This window comes from Lissotriton vulgaris, chromosome 11, assembly GCF_964263255.1.
Source record: "Lissotriton vulgaris chromosome 11, aLisVul1.2, whole genome shotgun sequence".
Taxonomy (NCBI): Eukaryota; Metazoa; Chordata; class Amphibia; order Caudata; family Salamandridae; genus Lissotriton; species Lissotriton vulgaris.
This window is the reverse complement of record NC_141699.1, coordinates 998,485,076-998,497,795: the sequence shown is the minus strand read 5'-3', so window position 1 is coordinate 998,497,795 and position 12,720 is coordinate 998,485,076.

Below are 12,720 nucleotides of genomic sequence, written 5' to 3'. Positions count from 1 at the left end.
CACAGTGAGAAATGAGAAGTGGAATACAGCTTAGGTGCCATGCAGTATAAAGTTATTGTACTCACAATGATGAATGAGAAGTGGAATACAGCTTAAGTGCCATGCAGTATACAGTTCTTGATCCTCACAGTGAGAAATGAGAAGTGGAATACAGCTTAGGTGCCATGCAGATGCAGTATAAAGTTATTGTACTCACAATGATGAATGAGAAGTGGAATACAGCTTAAGTGCCATGCAGTATACATAGTTGTTGATCCTCACAGTGATGAAATGAGAAGTGAAATACAGCTTAAGTGCCATGCAGTATACAGTTATTGATCCTCTCAGTGAGAATTAAGAAATGGAATACAGCTTAAGTGCCATGCATATACATAGGTGTAGATCCTCACAGTGAGAAATGAGAAGTGGAATACAGCTGCTTAAGGGCCCTGCGGTATATAGTTATTGATCCTCACAATGACAAATGAGAAGTGAAATACAGCTTAAGTGCCATGCAGTATACATAGCTGTTCATCTTCACAGTGAGAAATTGGAAGTGGAATAAGGCTTAAGTGCCCTGTTGTATACATAGTTGTTGATCCTCACTGTGAGAAATGAGAAGTGGAATACAACTTAAGTGCCATGCAGTTTACATAGTTGTTGATCCTCACAGTGATGAAATGAGAAATGGAATACAGCTTAAGTGTCATGCATATACATAGTTTTAGATCCTCACAGTGAGAAATGAGAAGTGGAATACAGCTGCTTAAGGGCCCTGCAGTATATAGTTATTGATCCTCACAATGACAAATGAGAAGTGGAATACAGCTTAAGTGCCATGCAGTATATAGTTATTGTACTCACAATGATGAATGAGAAGTGGAATACAGCTTAAGTGCCATGCAGTATACAAAGTTGTTGATCCTCACGGTGATGAAATGAGAAATGGAATACAGCTTAAGTGCCATGCATATACATAGTTGTAGATCCTTTCAGTGAGAAATGAGAAGTGGAATACAGCTGCTTAAGGGCCCTGCAGTATATAGTTATTGATCCTCACAATGACAAATGAGAAGTGAAATACAGCTTAAGTGCCATGCAGTAAACATAGCTTTTGATCCTCACAGTGAGAAATGAGAAGTGAAATACAGCTTAAGTGCCCTGCTGTATACATAGCTGTTTATCTTCACAGTGAGAAATGAGAAGTGGAATATGGCTTAAGTGCCATGCAGTATACATAGTTGTTGATTCTCACAGTGAGAAATGAGAAGTGGAATACAGCTTAAGTGCTATGCAGTGTATAGTTATTGATCCTTAGAGTGAGAAATGGGAAGTGGAATATAGCTCAAGTGTCATGCAGTATATAGTTATTGTCCTCACAATGATAAATGAGAAGTGGAATACAGCTTAAGTGCCATGCAGTATACAAAGTTGTTGATGCTCACAGTGAGAAATGTGAAGTGAAATACAGCTTAAGTGCTCTGCAGTATACATAGCTGTTGATCCTCACAGTGAGAATGAGAAGTGGAATACAGCTGAAGTGCCCAGCAGTATATAGTTATTGATCCTCACAGTGAGAAATGAGAAGTGGAATAAGGCTTAAGTGACATGCAGTATACATAGTTTTTGATCCTCACGGTGAGAAATGAGAAGTGGAATACAGCTTAAGTGCTATGCACTATATAGTTATTGATCCTCATAGTGAGAAATGAGAAGTGGAATACAGCTTAAGTGCCATGCAGTGTACATAGTTGTTGATCCTCACAATGAGAAATGAGAAGTGAAATACATCTTAAGTACCCTGCAGTTTACGTAGCTGTTGATCCTCACAGTGAGAAATGAGAAGTGGAATACAGCTTAAGTGCCATGCAGTTTACATAGTTGTTGATCCTCACAGTGAGAAATGAGAAGTGAAATTCAGCTTACGTGCCATGAAGTATTTAGTTATTGATCCTCACAATGATAAATGAGAAGTGAAATACACCTTAGGTGCCATGCAGTATATAGTTATTGATCCTCACAGTGAGAAATGAGAAGTGGAATACAGCTTAAGTGCCATGCTGTTAACATAGTTGTTGATCCTCACAGTGAGAAATGAGTAGTGGAATACAGCTCAAGTGCCATGCAGTATATAGTTATTGATCCTCACATTGAAAAATGAGAAGTGGAATACAGCATAAGTGCCATGCAGTATATAATTATTTATTCCCACAGTGAGGAATGAGAAGTGAGTTTGCCTTTCTCACTGCAAACATTTCGGGGGCCAGGCAATGTAATTACCTTGATAATATTTGAATTAACATCCCAGCGGTCCTCATACCTTGGTAAACCCTGCCATGGTTAGGGCTAGGATGGCCAGATGGGATGGAAGTAAACTCCCTTATTACTGGTTAATAACCTTCATTAATTTGAGTACTCATCTTCCTCATTACAGTGCTGAATTCTCCACCCTAATGGCCCAATTGGGGATCGCCCATAGGGGTGGTTGCGGTTTTTGGTATTGCAGGGTCTACTTCGGGGATCATACCTCCCAAGAGAACTAATATCCCAAGTATTTCGCAGGAGGGAAGGAAAAATCTTTCTTTTTTATGAAGGACCCTCACTCACCACTAGTTGGTGACATGCTTCATCATTGGGTCCCCGCAGGGGTGGCCGAATACTCCCCCAGCGTGCTACAATGCCTGACTACAGCGGAGCGGGATGTGGTGAGTGCAACAGTGCCCAAATTAGAATGTGATTATAACTATGTGTGCAGAATTTAAAAAATGCGAGATTGTAGCCTTTACAAAAGTCTTTAATAATGGCCAACCTGCATTGGATTAAAAACAAAGTGGACGGACTACCAAGGTTCTGTGGTAGGGTCCTTCATAAAAAAGAAAGATTCTTCCTTCCCTCTTGCGAAATACTTGGGATATTAGTTCCCTTGGGAGGTGTCCTCCTCAAAGGGGGTTTTGGTTCCTTAAGGGGAGATAGAGATAAAGTACTTCATGCTTGTGCATGTGGGTGTGTGTATGACGTTTTGTGCACACATTTATACGTACAGTATAGAGACACTAAAATAGACACCACAATATAAGTTCTTTTGAGCACATTTTGTTTAATTAGCTTTTCACTTAGTCACTCCTCTGTTGTTGTTTATGAATTGACTGGGGTAAAGACCAACATCTCCGACAAGATCAGAGATCCCATCAGGGCGTTGGTCGGACTGAAAATACCCAAATGGATTATGATGTCCGTTTCCTGCAGCCTTTCCATGTGGGCCTTTCCAACATGTAAAGGTTGTCTTAAAGTGACTTTGGGGGCCCCTAACAGGGCCCGACCCGCCGCGTCTTCACTGTGCGGCCTGGGGGGCACCTGTGGTGCCCTCCTAAACATCCATGCACCTTGTGGCAGGCACCATGCGGTGCATGCCACTAGGTGCATGGATGTTATAAAAGTGCATTTTTTCTATTGCGGCTTGTGCTGCAGCCCGCAGCACAAGCCGCAATAGAAAAAATACACTTTGTGACCACCGTGAAGAGGCAGTTGCGTTGTTAGAATGGAAGCGGGACCGCCGACTCCTTGTTGGGCGGCCCAGTTTCCTCTACGATATCAGTCGGGCACTCGTCCGACCGACGTTGTAATGGACCCCTTTGTATTTTTCCTAAATGCATTTTTTTTTTGTTGGGAACTTATTAAATCCTGTCTTTCAGACTTGACAAACCATATATAGTTCGGGCTCTGATGCGGAAACCTAGGAAAGAGATTAATTTCTCAAATCTTTTCTGACAGCCTTGATTTCATGGCTGAGTCACAAAGGCATGTGTGATTCAATACTTAAAATTATCTTTATGCTGCGGGACTTAGAACCCTAGGTGACAAACTCTTCTTGTCATTACCATGCAAAACCGGTGCTTCAGAACAGCAGCAGAAAAATTTACATCAAATGTGGCAGTGGTGATTCAGTCTGATTGTATGTTCACTGATAGACTAGTGACATTTAAGGAAGGAATGAAGAATAAAGACACTCTCAAGCTGTTGAGAGTGCAGTGGTCAGGTCTTACTGGCAGACTGATGTCACCAAAAGTGCTCTCCTACCTCATTTTATTCCATTTTAATTTCTTATTTTCCCTTATCGGGTTTCAATGGAGCTTTTAACATGCTGCACAAGCTAGAAACTTGTAGCTGAAAGTTTAATCTAATCAATTAAAGAGTATAGCACAGTCATTTTCTCATTATAGCATATGTACATTTCATCAAACTCTACCTGTGATTTCTGAATATGTACCGTGTGCATCTCAGTAAAAATATATAGAGCTTCCTATTTGGTAATTGTAAAGTCTTATTATGTCCTGTGAGTGAGTGAAACGTAGACCTCTGGGCAATCCTTGTTCTTTGAACCAAAGATGGTGCAATCTGTACTCTCATAACGACTGGGCTTGACATGCCTAGAGTGAGCGTGGCTTTCTGTGATGCACCATGTGTGGTGGCCCCAACAAAACCACATCTAGTTTCTAGCAGTGCATGAACTGAATGACTCCTGAATTGAGCACAGCCATGGACAGTGTGTGCCTAACTGCTTTATTGTGTGGGGGTCACACTGAAAAAGGAAAAAGTAAAGGACAGTGTCCATCCAGGATGACGCAGTGAGCTAAACGCTTTCCTAGGGAGGCTAAGCATCAGCCTCTCTAGATACAAGCGTTTCTGCAGAGACCAACACAGGCACCCTTCCAGCTAATTCATCCTCACAGGACATTTTACCTTAAGCAGAATTCAGACATGCTCCTCCATACTCCTGGGGCCCGATTCACAAATTTAACTTAAAACAAAATCCTAAACTTACTACCATTTCGGTATTCACAGAAGGCACATACAGCCACATGCATCATTGTAGGAATTTGCGATTCCTAAATTGCGAAAATTAAGGAATCGCAACATAGGAATCGCAAATTCCTATGCATCAAGAAATCGCAAACGTTTTAGCGATTTCTTAATTTTCCTTATTTGCGATTCCTTAATTGCGAATCGCAAATAAGGAATCGCTTTACATTGATTCCTATGGGCCTAGAGGCCCATAGGAATCAATGGGAAGGCAGGCATTCTCATTTTGCGAATTCGCAATTAAGGAATCGCAATATGAGAATGCAATTTCAAGGGTGGAGGGGGGGGGGTCCAAAGGACCCCCCCCTGCACCCCTGGAATGTCACGTAAGTCCATTTTATTCACACACATGTCCCAAGGGCATGTTTGTGTTAACATGTAAGTTTCATAAATGTATTTATTTGCATTTTTGAAACTTTTCACAAATTTCCATGAAGGTTTACTTCATGGTAATTTTTCCCTTCAAAATTGCGAATTCGCAAATCAAAATTAATCATGCATAGCATTTAAGAAATTGCAAAATTTGCGATTTCTTAAATGCTATCGCAATTTGAGAAATCACAAAAAATTGCGAATTCTCAAATTGCGATACATGAAAAATAAATGATGCATCCCAAAAAGTGATTTTGGAATCGCAAACGGCCGAATTTTGCGATTCGCATAGTTTGCGATTCCAAAATCTCTCGATGCGTGTGCCCGTTACTCATTTTGGTATTCACCAAAGGCACTTACTCATTGATGAGTAAGGGCCCGATTCACAGAACTAACTTAAGACAAAATCCTAAACTTACTACTTTTGGTATTCACAGAAGTTAGGATTTTGTCTTAAGTTTGTCTTAAGACAGACTTAAGACAAAATCCTAACTTAATTCTGTCTTAAATCTATCTTAAGACAAACGTAAGACAAAATCCTAACTTCTGTGAATACAAAAAGTAGTAAGTTTAGGATTTTGTCTTAAGTTAGTTCTGTTATCGGGCCCTAAGTGCCTTCTGTGAATACCAAAATTAGTAAGTGCATTTACTCAATTTGGTATACACAGAAGGCACTTACTCATCAATGAGTAAGTGCCTTCTGTGAATACCAAAATGAGTAAGTGCCTTCTGTGAATACTAAAATGAGTAAATGGGACTAAGTTTAGGATTTCGTCTTAATTTAGTTCTGTGAATCGGGCCCCTGGTGTCAAGAAGCACACTCTGATGGGGCGAAAAATACATGTAAGAACTCCTAGTCTCACTTTGTGTGGCTGCAGACTCTTTGCCACAAATAGGAGCAGACATGGTCACAAGTCATTAGCCATTGGTGTAAACAAACAAGGCCATGATTTGCAGAGTCTAGCACAGGCCAGAAAACTTAACAATATCTGGGAATTATCTCAATGAACTGTTGCCCTCTCAACCACATACTCTACTGTATACATTGCAATCGCTTGACCATGTTAGAGCAATTCACCAAAACCACTGCTGGAGAGGAAAATGAAAGCAGCACAAAGCAGTCCAAAGCTGCTTTGTACAGACACCTACCACTCATCATCCCTCACCCAACCAAAAACTAACATCAACAAATTCCTCACTAACAAAATAGGAACCCTCTGTGATAACAGTCACCTTGCCATCTTACATAAGAAACTGTTGTGGAGGTTGTGCGAATTAATAATTTTGGGTGGGATGTTCTGATTGGACTCATTAATGCATAAAGATTTTAAGGAGTGAGGGGAAGAGTTTCAAGGAACAGGCTGCTGGATATGTGGATCCTCAGGTCCTGGAATAATAAAAACTAATATTCAGTTTCTTTCCATGTGTAAGAATATTGAAGCCCTGTTTCATTATTAATTTGGTGAAAGGAAACTCAAGCGACCATAGTAGGTCTCTACTCCTTAAAATGGGCATGAGGGAACTATGGGATGACCCGGAAAATGCCTTATTTCCCTCTAAAAAATGTTTTAAAGAAAAGTATTGGGAGATGGTGATTACAGACATGAGGGTAAAGGGATTCTCCTCGCAATTAACAGAACGGTTCTTGGAAATTAAGGATCGACCAAAGGTGGAACTATACTGGGACATTATTGGGAAACAGTTGGACCGCAAGCTCTATTTCCAACTTAGAGTAGGTTCCCTCCCAGTAAAGTCCTTTGCCACTAAATGGGCTGGGGAAAACGGTAATGACAGATGCCCTAAGTGTGGGGAAGAGCAAGAGTCAATAAGCCATTTCCTATTCTTCTGCCCTTTGTATACTGTTCCTAGATCGTTGTGGATCAAGCCTGTATGCAAACTATTAGGTATACAAAGACACAGGGAGGCTTTAAGAATCTTATGTACGGACCCGACACCCCTAATGGCTCTGGCCAAATTTTTTAAATGGGCTTGGGTAATCCGCAGAAAACATATATCGGTAGGCATGTGACTTTTGTCAGATTGTTTTTAGGACTTATGAATTAATGCAAAATGATATTCGGCATTGGTCTATTGTAGTTTAATATCTTTTTAATATTTATTGTATATATTATAATGGATTTTTTAAATCAAAACTGTGATTTTATGTACACTTTTATGACCTAAATCGCCGAATAAAGTTTATAAATTGAAATTGACCATAGTAGATCAGCGTGTGATGGACAACTTGGTTAAGTTGTATGAGCCAATGCTTGAGCCAGCACGGGTCAGAATTCTGTCTGTGCTGACTCTGCATGTGTCGATGCTAAAAGTTCCACACCGGACACATCATTGGCTACTGCAGCCCGTAGGCTAGAGATCAGAGTTTCTCTACTGAATACGTCTGAGGCCAATATTTATTTATTTACATTGTGTTGTGCCTGGCAATTAATTTCATAACTTTGTACAATTAATAGCAGAACTTGGTTAACCCTACCGTTATTGGATGTGGACTGTTTACTCATATATATTATTACCGGTACATTTGGAGGAATATGTGTTATAAAAATTCTCTTTTGAAAATCATGTGGCCAGTTATTTTTGCATTGTGTCCTGATAAATGTTGCTGTTTTATGACCTCTATTATTTTGTGAACTACTTTGTACTATGTTTGGTACAATTAATGGTGAAGTGTGGACAGTCAACTAGACCAATATTTTGACAAAGTGTTAACACTGGATAATTCTCTTGTGTGTACAAACCTAAGCACTCAGAATGGTACCAAAAGCCCACCTAAAGCTTTCTGGCCATCGGGTGTAGAGCCTTCCCTATGACAGGGAGAATGGAAAAAAATTGAACTATTTTGCTGCAGTTGATGAGCAGTGCATTATTTTTTAGGATCAGAAAACAATATTTTATTGTATTCTCTTGGTCCTCCAGAATTGAAATTATACAATCAAATGCCTAAAACAGTTGTCGTGCATGATGTGAAAGTTGTTAATTTTGCCATTTTAGATCTTGTTAAATATTGTGCAGCTAAAGTCTGCATGCACTGTACTGAAATCACTAGATACAAATTATTTTAAAGGAATAGAGATAAACATGAATCTATTGATGAGTAGTTGACGTAGTTACACAATATTGACTATCAACTTCAAGTTTGGTATCTTACATATGATTTGATTAGGCATCAGTTAGTGATGCATGCATTCAATCCAGCTAATTAGCAGCGTTTATGGGTGAATGGTAATTCTGCTTCATACAATGAATTAGCTATCTTACAAAAGGCAGAGATATCAGGAAGACGTGCTAATAAAGAATTGAGATATAAAAAAGGAGGATGTGCTATTATTTTAAAACATGATATTATGCAGAGTGAAATAATCAGTACAATTCAGGACAACATGGAAAGTGCAAGGAGTAACCCAGATGCTACTGCTGTGACAGAAAGGAACATGTTACATCTAACAAAAATAATCATTCAGCTTTGAACTAAAAAGGCAGTATGTGTGGTATCGTGGGTTATTATGCTAAAATGTGCTGAAGAAAAAAAAGATTGAATCAAATTTGTAATAGGCGTGAATGAAAAAAAGAATGATTCTAAGGATGAGGGGTGGCAGCTGCTGAATGTAATGTTATACATTTGAGTGCTAACTTTGTTTTCAATTAAAATGATGGCATCTGCTGTAAGAACAAAGAGTACTGGATGTCCATTAGTGTTGTCAGTGTTAATATCTTTGCAGATTCTGATTCTCCCTATACAATTATCAACAAAGCTATTTGGAGGAACAAATTTGAAAATGCCAATTATGATAAGAAAGGCGCTCTCAAAAGAATTAGAAAGATTAGTATTCTTGAATGTGATTAAGGCAAATGAGGCATAAGATTGGATATCTCCACTTGCTGTGGTTCGACACAGCAATGGCAAAAAAAGATTGCGTGTAGACTTATGCAATTTAAATAACAACATAATTAATTATAGATTTGCCATTTCCAAAATAAGTGAAAGGGTGATGTCTGTTAGTGGTACCAACTGGTTCTTCACAGCAGTGGACCTTTTTTCTACATACAATCTATATTCCCTTGCGCACACATGTATGAAACTTACAGAATGTATTACTCTTGTGGGTGTTTCCAGTTTAAATGGATGCCACTTGGCATGGCTTTGTCTTCAGCAATTGATGTTCTAGTTGTTTGGGAAGGAAAATGGCATGATGTTCTTTCAGGACAACATTTTGGTTTTGTGCAAGGATAAACATGAGCATCATGTAAGGTTGGAGAAGGTGTTGAGCATTTTGGAGCTAAAGAGTTTACAGTGTATATATGTTTCCACATTGGGCCATCATAAAACTAGTAGAGAAAGTAGATACTGGCTCAGTGTTGGAATTCATTGCTCAAGTTTTTACTTCTGAAGTCATTTCAACTACTCTACTCAGTGACAATGGGATGCAATTTGTATCCAACAAAGCTAAGTGCTAATTTGAGAGAGTTGGGGTGAAACTTATAAACCACTTCCTGGTACAACTCCAGTGATAATGGCATGACTGAGAGATTTAATTCCATTAATAGGGGTGCAATTCGTTGGCTAACAAAAGCAATATGGACTGAATAAAACAAATCGGTAAACTTGGTAAAACTATGGGCTTTCAGAGCTACTAGTAATTATGTCATAGGGTCTCTGTTAGTCATTATGAGGGGAAAAAATCCCAGAACCAAGTACAACCCGGGTAGATTGTTTACATGTGGTGTTGAGCAGGTGTGGGTGGAGTACGCAGAGTGGCACTCTGTGGAGTACCACGGAGTTAAAGAAAAACTCTGTGAAGTTCGCTACGCCCATTTTTTTAACTCCATGCGCGCTAGCGGAATTCCGCTCCTGCGCTGAGTTTTTCTAAATCGCATGTTACGTGACGAGCTGGGCTCGTCATCAGCGTGCGAGCGGGCTACACCATGACGAGCCCAGCTCGTCATCAGCGTCGAAGGGGTTAAAAAAAGACAAAAAACCCACTTAGCAGCTCGGTGGCATCTGCAGGCCACCCTCCCCCTCGATGTGGTGTCTCCTCCCAGCCGCCATCTTCCTCCTTGATGCCGGTCGCAAACCCCTACGTTTTACATCTTGCGTGTACTGCAGATGCGCAGTCCATGCAAGACGTAAAACATAGGGGTTTGCAGCAAGGACCAGGACAGTGTTGAGGAGGAGACACCACAGTGAGGAGGACGGCCCGCAGATGCCAGAGAGCAGGTAAGTGTTTTCTTTGTCTTTTTATGGGGGGCGTGGTGCAGGGGCTAACTCCACTCCGCAATGGAGTAGGAGTTTTGCTTCAACTCCGCGTTCCCAATGGAGCGCAGAGTCAGTAAAACTCTGCTGGTGGAGCGGAGTACGCCTCCCGGGCTTAGTGTTGAGCAATGGTATGTGGAATCTGACCATAGAAGATTCCACAGACCATTGTCATAAAAAAGGAGCCCATATTGTGATTCTAAACAGAGTACATGGAAATTCAAAATATAAGTTGGGGAATGGGCTCCTCTGGTAAAGTCTTAATGGTAAGAGTCTGCTTTATACTCCTGCAGAAGTTGTGGAAGTTATGCAAAATGCAGTGCAGTTGAGTGATTGTAAAAATTGGATTCGAAATCATGTTGCAAGAGGGTTGAGTGTAAATTGGAAGGATTTTCACAGTGGAATCTGTAGTAGTGGAACTGGATTGTTGGATGATTTGGTGGATGAAAGCTGTGAAGAGTCCGCTTCGGATATTAAGGATGGGAGATGAGAGTGGGAATTGGTGAGAGTAATGAATGTAGCGATAGTGGATTAGTATTCACACCCAGGAATGTTTTAGAATCTGAGGAAGTGTCCTTAGAACATCTCAATATTAGCTGAGACAACAGTACACTGATCTCCAAACCTGATGGTGTGACATGGGAGGATGATGTGCAAAGTATGTTCTGTAATGCACTTTGCAGAAGGAATCAACAATGGATGATTGTGAGAACTACAGACTTGATGGACCTAAAGTCTGTGATAGGAGCAGGCAGCCCGAAGGATGGTTAAAGGACTATGGGGCATATTTACAATAACTTGCACATCCCTGCAAATCAGCAGGGATTCCGCCAGTTATTGTGCGCCACAGCTCAGCCATCATGGATGCGGCGCATTTAAAATGCGGCACACCATGGGGCAAAAACGGCACAGATGCGTGACGCATCTGTGCCGTAAAAGTGACGCATTGCTGGAGTTGCGTCGCAAGCGCGACGCAGCTCCAGCAATGCTCTGGGGGCCCTATCTAGTTAATGCTGCGTCAATTCTTATGCCTGCTTCAGGCAGGCGCAGGGTTTTGACGCAGCATGGGCCCCAAAGTGACTGAGTGAAATCTTGTAGATTTCACTCAGCCACTTTTAGGAGGCGTTCCTGCGCTGGAACGCCCCCCCCGCACAGGAACGCCTACATGTGGAGCAGGGTTTACAACGTGACGCATCTCCCAGATGCAACACATTGTAAGTACCCCCCCACCATGGAGCAGGATTTGCGCCGCCGCTGCATCACAAAACTGACGCAACGGCAGCGTAAATGAGGAGCAAGGGGCTTGTAAATCTGCCCCTACGTTCATGATGATGATTTGGCTGCTTACCACCGTATTTTGTTCCTAACTGTGCTTATCTGGAATTCCCATTATTATTCCTCCTCTTTCCTGTTATGCAATTGCTGCAAAATGTTGTATTTGGTTTCCTTCTTTATTGTTTTTCATGTTTTAGGAGGGGATTCTGTTGTGGAGCCTGAATGATGGAATGATGTTGCTAACCTGTTTTGATTCCACTCGCTGACTCGGAGAGATTTCCAGGATTTCAAGGAACATGTTGCTGTAACGCATGGTTCCTCAGGTGTTGGAATAAATACACATTCAGTTTGGCAATGCTATGTTTCTCCAGTCCACTACAGAATCCTACCTCCTTTCCCCAGGTTCCCTTCTCTTTTTCAGATCATCCCCTGTGGCACCCCCCACCCCCTTACAAACGATGACCTGATTACCATACTCTAATGTCTCAAGGTAACAGCTTATGGTGATGATGCCAGTGGTCCTGACTAACTATTACAAATAAAGTGGATCTAACGAGACATACAGAGACTGTCACGTAAAAAGTCAGTAACATCTGTCCTGAGAGGTGTGAATACCATTAAATCCGACCCTGCTGAGAAGTGCTGGTAGGGTGTCATTTTACAAAGAGTAAAAGAGCACAGATGTGAAGTGCTGCTACGCTTTATTATAAGCACTTTATGAGGCTGTGCGTCACTTTTACGCCACCGGTGCGTCACTTTTTGTGACACACCAGTGGCGTAAAAAAGGCGCCTTATTGCGCCATATTTACAAAGTGACGCATCTAGGTAGATGCGTCACTTTGTAAACCCCTGCACCACATTATACCTGCGCCAGGTATAATGTATGCAAGGGGGGCGTATTAATGCAAGGAAGGGACGTAGAAGTGACGCAGTGAAATCTATGAGATTTCACTGCGTCACTT